This window comes from Carcharhinus amblyrhynchos, chromosome 22 (assembly GCF_965287045.1).
Source record: "Carcharhinus amblyrhynchos chromosome 22, sCarAmb.v2.hapA, whole genome shotgun sequence".
NCBI classification, from domain to species: Eukaryota; Metazoa; Chordata; class Chondrichthyes; order Carcharhiniformes; family Carcharhinidae; genus Carcharhinus; species Carcharhinus amblyrhynchos.
Genome location: NC_137345.1, coordinates 8368955 through 8377894, shown reverse-complemented (window position 1 = coordinate 8377894; position 8940 = coordinate 8368955).

The following is an 8940-nucleotide window of genomic DNA, read 5'->3' as shown; positions in this document are numbered from 1 at the left end:
CCGCCACAGGAGAACTGCGAGGCACCCTCCGCCCAGGCAGCGACGTAGAGAAGTGAGTGTGTGAACTTGTTAAAGTTGTCTCCAATGCAGAAGGGACCATTCCACCCATTGAGTCTGCACCAACCCTCCGAAAGAGCGCCCTACATATGCCCAATCCCCGCCCTTTTGGCGCAACTCGGTGGCACAGTGGTTAGCACTGCTGCCTCACAGCGCCAGGGACTCGGGTTCGATTCCCGGCTTGGGTGACTGTCTGTGCGGAGTTTACACGTTCTCCCCGTGTCTGTGTGGGTTTCCTCCATTTCCTCCCACAGCCCAAAGATGTGTGGCTGAACTAAATTGCTGTTCAGTGTTAGGGGGACTAGCTAGGGTAAATGCATGTGGTATGGGGATTAGGTCTGGGTTGGATTGTTGTTGGTGCAGACTCGATGGCCAAATGGCCTCCTTCTGCACTGTAGGGATTCTATAATTCTACAATCGAGTGTCTACCAACCCTCTGAAAAAGCATTCTTCATATGCCCAATCCCCTGCCCTAACAGTAAATCCACCTAACATCTTGGACACTGAGGGGCAACTTAAGTTTAAGTTTATTTATTAGTGTCACAAGTAGGCTTATATTAACATTTCAATGAAGTTACTGTGAAAATCCCCTAGTCACCATGCTCCAGCATCTGTTCGGGTACACTGAGGGAGAATTTAGCACAGCCAGTGCAGCTTAACTGGACTGTAGGAGGAAACCGGAGCGCCCAGAGGAAACCCATGCAGACATGGGAAGAACGTGCAGACTCTGCACAGTCAGTGACCCCAGGTTGAACCCAAGTCCCTGACACTTGGGAAACAGCAGAGCTAACCACTGTGCTGCTGTGCAGCTCCATTTATCATGGCCAATCAACCTAAACCTATATATCTTGGACACTGAGGGGCAATTTAGCAAGTTAATCAACCTAAACCTGCACATATTTGCCCCTCCATCTCAACCCCTTTTTAAAAATTTATCCCTACGTAATGTGCCCCTCCCCCCACAGGGCCATCTGTCACTTGTTCTTTCACTGAGCACCTTTGTTCTCCTATTAACACTTTCTACTATTACCTTTACACCACCTTCTTTAGTCCTTAGTGCTACCATTAACACTCCCTTTGTCCTGTGTCCATGACATTTTTGTCAATTTCTCCTCAGCTCCGGCCCAACTCTGACCCTCTTTCTGAATAAGAAGTCTCACAACACCAAGTTGAAGTCCAACAGGTTTAAGAACATAAGAACGTAAGAAATAGGAGCAGGAGTAGGCTATCTAGTCCTTCGAGCCTGCCCCGCCATTCAGTAAGATCATGGCTTATCTGAAGTGGATCAGTTCCACTTTCCCGCTTTCTCCCCATAACCCTTAATTCCCTTGTCTATCAGAAACCTTTCTACCCGTGACTTAAATATATTTAGCAAGGTAGCCTCCACCACTTCAACGGGCAGAGAATTCCAGAGATTCACCACCCTTTGAGTGAAGACGTTCCTCCTCAACACTTTTATTTGGTAGCAAACACCATTAGCTTTCGGAGCGGTCAGAAAGCTACTGGCGTTTGCCACCAAATAAACCTGTTGGACTTTAACTTGGTGTTGTGAGACTTCTTACTGTGTTTACCCCAGTCCAACGCCAGCATCTTCACATCATGACCTCTATTCTGCTCCAGCTCCTTCACACCCCTCTCCAACTATATAATTTGTTACACTTTTATCTCCCTCCAGCACTGAAGAAGAGCCATGCGGTCTCAAAACATTGACTCCGTTTCTCTCTCCATAAATGCTGCCAGACCTGCTGAGTTTATTCAGTGTTTTCTGTCTTTTTTTCAGATTTCCAGCATTTGTAGCATTTGACACAACTCTAACGAAGAGTCATCCAGACTTGAAACATTAGCTCTGTCTCCTCGCCACAGTTGCTGTCAGACCTACTGAGCTTATCCAGCATTTTCTGTTCCCCAATATTTTGTTTTTAATCAAAAAGAAATTGTTGGCAATTATTTATTAGTGTCATAAGTAGGTTTACATTAATGCCACAATAAAGTTACTGTGAAAATCCTCGAGTCGCTGCACTCTGGTGCTTGTTCGGGTACACTGAGGGAGAATTTAGCATGGCCAATGCACCTAATCAGCATGTCTTTCGGATTGTGGGAGGAAATCAGAGCACCCGGAGGAAACCCACACAGACATGGGGAGAACTCCGCACAGACAGTGATTTAAGCTGGGAATGAAACCCAGATCCCTGGCGCTGTGAGGCAGCAGCGCCACCGTGCCACCCAGGACTAGGAATAGTTAGAGAGTTAAGCAAGTAGAGGTGTTGCAACAAAAGGGAATATCTCAGATAGGATGGAAGGCAGGGGAGACAAAAAGATTTGATGATGCAAATCAAAGTAAAATGAGATGAAACAGCAAAAGAAACAACAGATAGATTGCTCTAGACCTGAGGAGAGGCAGAATCATCACGACACTGGCTATGGAAAAAAGGACTTTTTTCTGTGGTTCTGCCTTTATATGAACTGCCTTTCCCCAACTTACAATATTCAAATAACTAATGAAACAGGTCTGTGTTCTCGGAAAACATTTTCAACGCATTTATGACTTCCTCATCTGCAGCTCAAGTAGTTGGACTTCTATCTGAGTCATAAAACACTTTATAACTAATTAAGTGGCTTTTAAGCGTGTTGCTATTGTAATGTACAAAACAATGGCCAATTTGCACACAGCAAACTCCGATGAACAGCAATGTGATAATAACCAGATACTCTTCTTTGTGATATTGACTGAAGGTTAAATATTGACCAGAACATCAGGAATAACTGCTCTGCAGTTTTCTGTCCATCTAAGAGGGCAAACAGACATTTGGTTTAACATAAACACAAACATATATACAAATTAGGAGAAGGAGTAGGCTACTTGGTCCTTTGAGCTTGCTCCACCATTCAATAAAACCATGGCTGATCTGCTTGTGACCTCAACCCCACATTTCTGCCCGTCCCTGATAACCTTTCACCCCCTTGTTAATCAGGAATCTATCCAGCTCTGCCTTAAAAATATTCAAAGACTCTGCGTCCCACTGCCTTTTGAGGAAGAGTGTTCCAGAGATTCATGACCTTCAGAAAAAGAATTCTCATCTCCATCTGAAATGTGTGATCTCATTTTTAAGAAGTTCTAGATTCTCCAACAAGAGGTAACATCCTCTCCACATCCACACTGTCAATACCACTCAGGATCTTAAACATCTTCGTGTGAAAGTTGGCAGCTCCAACAGAGCCTCACCGCTTGCTGGAATGTTAGTTTGGATTGTTGCACTCATGTCTTAAACCCTGAACTTTCTGACTCAGAGTCCAGAGTACGATCTGAGCTTTGGCTGACACACAAAGTTGCCTTTTGAAATACAAACTTAAATCCTTAAGTAAAGGATCAAAGGTTGTGGAATTTTAATGACCAATCTGCTTTGCTGGATGCTTGCAGTTACTGCAATTTGTAAGAACCTCATCCATAGAGCAGCTTCTGCTTAGAAGAATTAAGGTGAAGATATTATACTGGAAATGTCAGCTACCGGTAACAAGGGTGGCACAGTGGCACAGTGGTTTGCACTGCTGCCTCACAGCGTCAGGGACCTGGCTTCGATTCCCAGCTTGGGTCACTGTGCAGAGTCTGCACATTGTCCCCGTGTCTGCGTGGGTGTGCTCTCCCACACTCCAAAGATATGCGGGTTAGGTGGATTGGCCGTGCTAAATTGCCCCATTGTGTCAGAAGGTTAGGGTAAATATGTAGGGTCACAGGGACAGGGCCTGGGTGGGATTGTGGTTGGTCCAGACTCATTGGGCTCCTTCTGCACTGAATGAATTCTGTGTTTAGTCGGGTATTTGATACTGTGGTAGAAACCTGGGATGTTCTCCCACAAAAAACTGTGGATCCTGAAGGATGATTGGAGTTTCCCAAACCTGATCTGAATAGGATTTTTGTTGGGCATATGCAGCAATGTTGGCAAATGGAATGAGGCACAGATCAGCCATATTTTATTTGAATGGCAGACCAGGCTCGAGGGGCTGAATATTACTAATTTTTCGATGTATGTCATGAGGCAACAGAGGAGCAGAAATAAAAACATAAAATTTTGGAAGTCAGGTAAAAGAATGATTAATGTTTTTCAGAGCATAAGCCTTCATTTGAAGTAAGTTCTGACGATGGAGGCCACTAGCTTATCTTTTGCTTTCACATGGAGTTTTGGTATCACTAACAACAAGCAGCTAAATGTTAGGAGTCTGACGGTTTAGTTGTAGGACAGCACTATTCAGAAAGCAAGATTGCAGTGAATTAAATAAGTTAAAATTAAAATGTGCTGTAAATTGCAAATGATACACCTTTCTCTTCAATCAGAGGAGACTGCGTTGTCCCTCCAATACCAGATGATAAATAACAAAATCCTTTGAGATGAATAGCACGATTAGAAATGAAAATCATAAAACAAAGGAGGCCTAGAAAATTAAATATTGCCAGTAGAATGAGTGACCCCTTATTTTTAAACAATGACCCCTGGTTCTAGATTCTCCCCGAGAGGAAACATCCTCTTCACCTCCACCACAGTGACGGGGGAATGTGGCACTGTTGGAGTTGCCAACGTTCACATGAAGATGTTTAAGATCCTGAGGGGTATTGTCAGACTCCACTCCGTTGCATTCCATACTGCATTCCCTGCAATGCCCAATGTTAAACAGAATTAGGTCACTCGGCCCAGCTAGTCTGCTCAGCCATTCAATCATGGCTGATTATTTTTCTCAAACCCAGTCTCCTGCCTTTCCCCCATAACTTCTGACCCCCCCTTATTGGCTTTGATGATCAGCCATGATCAAAATGAACGGTGAGTCAGCGCAAAGGGCTGAATGGCCTCCTCCTACATCTATTTTCTATGTTTCTATGACCTTCTAGTCAGCCCCACCCTCCTTTCCAAGTTTGCAAGTCATCACATTTCTATCTTTTTTCAATTCTGTAGAAGAGGCTATTTGGACTTGAAACGTTGACTCTGTTTCTCTCTCCACAGATGCTGCCAGACCTGCTGAGTTCATCCAGCATTCTCTGTTTTTATATTAGATTTCCAGCATCTGCAGTATTTTGTTTTTACTCGAGATTAACTCTTTGGTTCTTCTCCACTCAACCCTGAAGTGCTTCAATATCTCACCTTCTTTTAACGATTAGTGCGCAAGACATTATCTGACCAGAGTACTGGGTAGCTTGATGAAGACATTCATTAGATTCTATTTCACAGTTTTGGACGTTAGGTAGAAAGTTAGTATTCTGCATCTTTGGCCTTCGACTGTTTATTACAATAAAATTCTTTCAAGCTCAAATGAACAGCATCTCATGAAGCACTTTGCAACTCTCTAATGTTGAAGCTAATAACTCTTTAGCTATGGCTATAGGCTAGAATGCAGCACTTGTGGTGGGGATCAGGGCGGTAAGGGGAGGAATACGAATGAGGGGAGGATTGGGGCGAGGGATCGGAGCAAGGGATTGGGCGAGGGAATCAGGGAGAGTAATTGGGCAAAGGATCAGGGCAAGGGATCAGGGATCAGGGTGAGGGATTGGGACGGGGGATTGGGGTGAGTGATTGGGGTGAAGGATCGGGGTGAGGGATTGAGGTGAAGGATCAGGGATCGGGGCAACGGGTGGATTGGGACAGGTGGCCACTCACTTGGCTAGAGGTAGACAATACATTTGAGCCCCCTCCCCTTCATATCAGCCACTCCCATGGGCCCTCTCACAAAAGTCCCCTCCCAAAGTCCACCCCCCATGAAACCCCTGCCAAAACCCACCCAATGAATCTCCTCCCAAAACCGGTATCACAAAGAATTTAGATTATTTGCCATGATTTACTTTTAGTAAAAAAATGTGTTCTACGGATACGTTTGACGCTACCAATTTATCTTAAGTGTAGTTACCTCCTCCGCTCACTTAGCCACTTTTCTGCCCAGCAACAGAAAAAAAAAGAACTCAACCAGCCAATCAAAGCCCTGTCTCTCTCTCTTTGAGCTTTGGCTACTGATAGGCTGACCAGTGAACCTAGGACATGCTCTGATTGGTCAATTTGATTTTTTGTTTTGCTTCAATTTGTGGGTGTTGCACTTTCTTGAATCTTTGCTTCTTCAGGTGACTTACACATTTTAGTTTGCACCATATTTTATTTCCCTTTTGTTAAAAAAAATGCATTTTCTCGTCACGTGGAACATCCACGGAACCCCGGAGGGCCCTCGCGCAACCCGGGAGTTCCACAGAAACCACAGTTTGGGAACACCTGCTGTACACAATCTGGACTGTCTTACCAATAAAAAATGAGTGCTGCTGCTGTTCGTAACCCCGTCTGAGTGCATTGAGTCATGAAGTCACAACGCATTACATTTCCAAACTCTTGACTCTTCCCAATTTATAAGACATAGGTTCAAGGTGAGAGGCAGGAAGTTTGGGGGGGGAAGTGGGGAAACCTTTTTCTTTTACCCAGAGGGTGTGACAGCCTGGAACGTGCTGCCTCATCTCCTTTAAAAAGTAGCTGAATGAGCACTTGGCACATCATAGAATCATACAGCGCAGAGGACGCCCTTCGACCCATCAAGTCCGCACCGACACATTAGAAACACCTGAACTCCCACCTAATCCCATCTGCCAGCACTTGGCCTATAGCTCTGAATGTCACGATGTGCCAACTGCTCATCCAGATACTTTTTAAAGGATGTGAGGCAATTCGTCTCCACCACCCTTCAGGCAGCACATTCCAGACCATCACCACCCTCTGCGTTAAAAAAAAGTCTTTCCTCACATCCCCCCCTCACCTTGAACCTATGTCCTCTCGTAACTGACCCTTCAGCGAAGGGAAATAGCTGTTCCTTATCCACTCCGTGCAAGCCTCTCATAGAATTATAGAATCCAGCAGTGCAGAAGGAGGCCATGTGGCCCATCAGATCTGCACCAACCACAATCCCACCCAAGCCCTATTCACATAACCATATGCATTTAGTCCCCCTGACACTAAAGGGCAATTTTAGCATGGCCAATCCACCTAACCCACACATCTTTGGACTGTGGGAGGAAATCTAGGCACCCGGGGGAAAGCCACGCAGACATGGAGAGAATGTGCAAACTCCACACAGTGACCCAAGCCAGGAATTGAACCTGGGTCCCTGGCGCTCAGAGGCAGAATCTTCTTATCTTCAGGTTAGCGTTCTCCAAGGCGGCCTTCACAACACACAACGCAGAGTTGCTGAGCAGAGACTGATAGCCAAGTTCTGCACACATGAGGACAGCCTCAACTGGGATCTTGGGTTCATGTCACACTATCTATAACCCCCACGAACTGTCCTGTCTGGAGACAATACACATCTCTTTAATCTGTGCTTAATGCTCTCTCCACTCACATTGTCTGTACCTTTAAGGCTTGATTAGCTGTAAAGACTCACATTTCAATCATTACTCTGTAAATTGAGTTTCTGTTTTTATATGTCGTTTGTGAACAGAACTCCCACTCCCTGACAAAGGAGCAGTGCCCCGAAAGCTAGTGGCGTGTGCTACCAAATAAACCTGTTGTACTTTAACCTGGTGTTGTTAGACTTCTTACTGTGTTTACCCCAGTCCAACGCTGGCATTTCCACATCATGACTACCATCAACGCCTCACAATGCCAGGGACGCAGGTTCGATTCCTGACTTGAGTCACCATCTGTGTGGAGTCAACACGTACTCCCTGCATTTGCGTAGGTTTCTGTCAGGTGCTCCGGTTTCCTCCCACAGGCTGAAAGACTTGCTGGTTGGATACATTGGCCATGCTAAATTCTCCCTCAGTGTACCTGAACAGGCACTGCCGGAGTATGGCAACTTGGGGATTTTCACAGTAACTTCATTGCAGTGTTAATGTAAGCCTACTAGCGACACTGTTAAAAAAAACTTACAAAACTTATAAACTCCCTTCTCTGTTACCTTCTCCAACCTTTGAGAACTCCACTTTCCCCCAATCTGGACTTCTCCATGATCATTCTCCACTTCCTTCACCGCACCATTAGTGGAAGTGTTTTGACCACAGGTTCAGGAATTGCCTTCTCAAAGTCCAACCCAGCCTCCCCCCACCCCCACCTCCTCCTTCAAGATGTTCCTTAAAATCTACCTCTAGCCAAGCGACTGGCCACCTGTCCTAACTAGGATGCCACAGGGATTTGATGATTTGAGTTATAAGGAGAGGCTGGATAGACTGGAACTCTTTTCCCTGCGGCGTAGAAAACTTAGGGGTGATCTTATAGAGGTCTATAAAATAAAGAGGGGCACAGGTCACTTAGATAGTCAATATCTTTTCCCAAAGATAGGGGAGTCTAAAATTAGAGGTTTAAGGTGAGAGATACAAAAGGGTCCAGAGGGCCACTGTTTGTTTACACAGAGAGTGATGAGTGTCTGAAACAAACGGCCAGAGGCGGTAGAAGAGGTGGGTATAATTTTTATCTTTTAAAAAGCATTTGGACAGTTACATGGGCAAGATGGATATGGAGTGATATGGGCCAAATGCAAGCAACTGGGACAAGCTTAGTGGTTAAAAAGAAGGGCGACATGGACAAGTTGGGCTGAAGGACTGTTTCCATGTGGTAAATGTCTATGACTTCCTTTGATCCAATGATGAATTCTGTTTGATAATCATACATTTTGCCCTAGAGGGGCTGTGCAGATACAAGCTTTGTATGTTAAAGGTGCCATGTAAATGCAAATTTTTGCTGTTATAGAAACTTTCTTTCTGTCAACTTGGTTGGAGCATGTGAGACCTTGCCACTGACCCTAAATACAGAATATTCCAGTGTGTAACCCAGCGTAATGAGAGATCAACATTCCTTAAACAGAACGGGCAGAATGAAAACCAAGACAAGGCACACAATTTTGAAAACTTTTTTAAATATACAACAACAG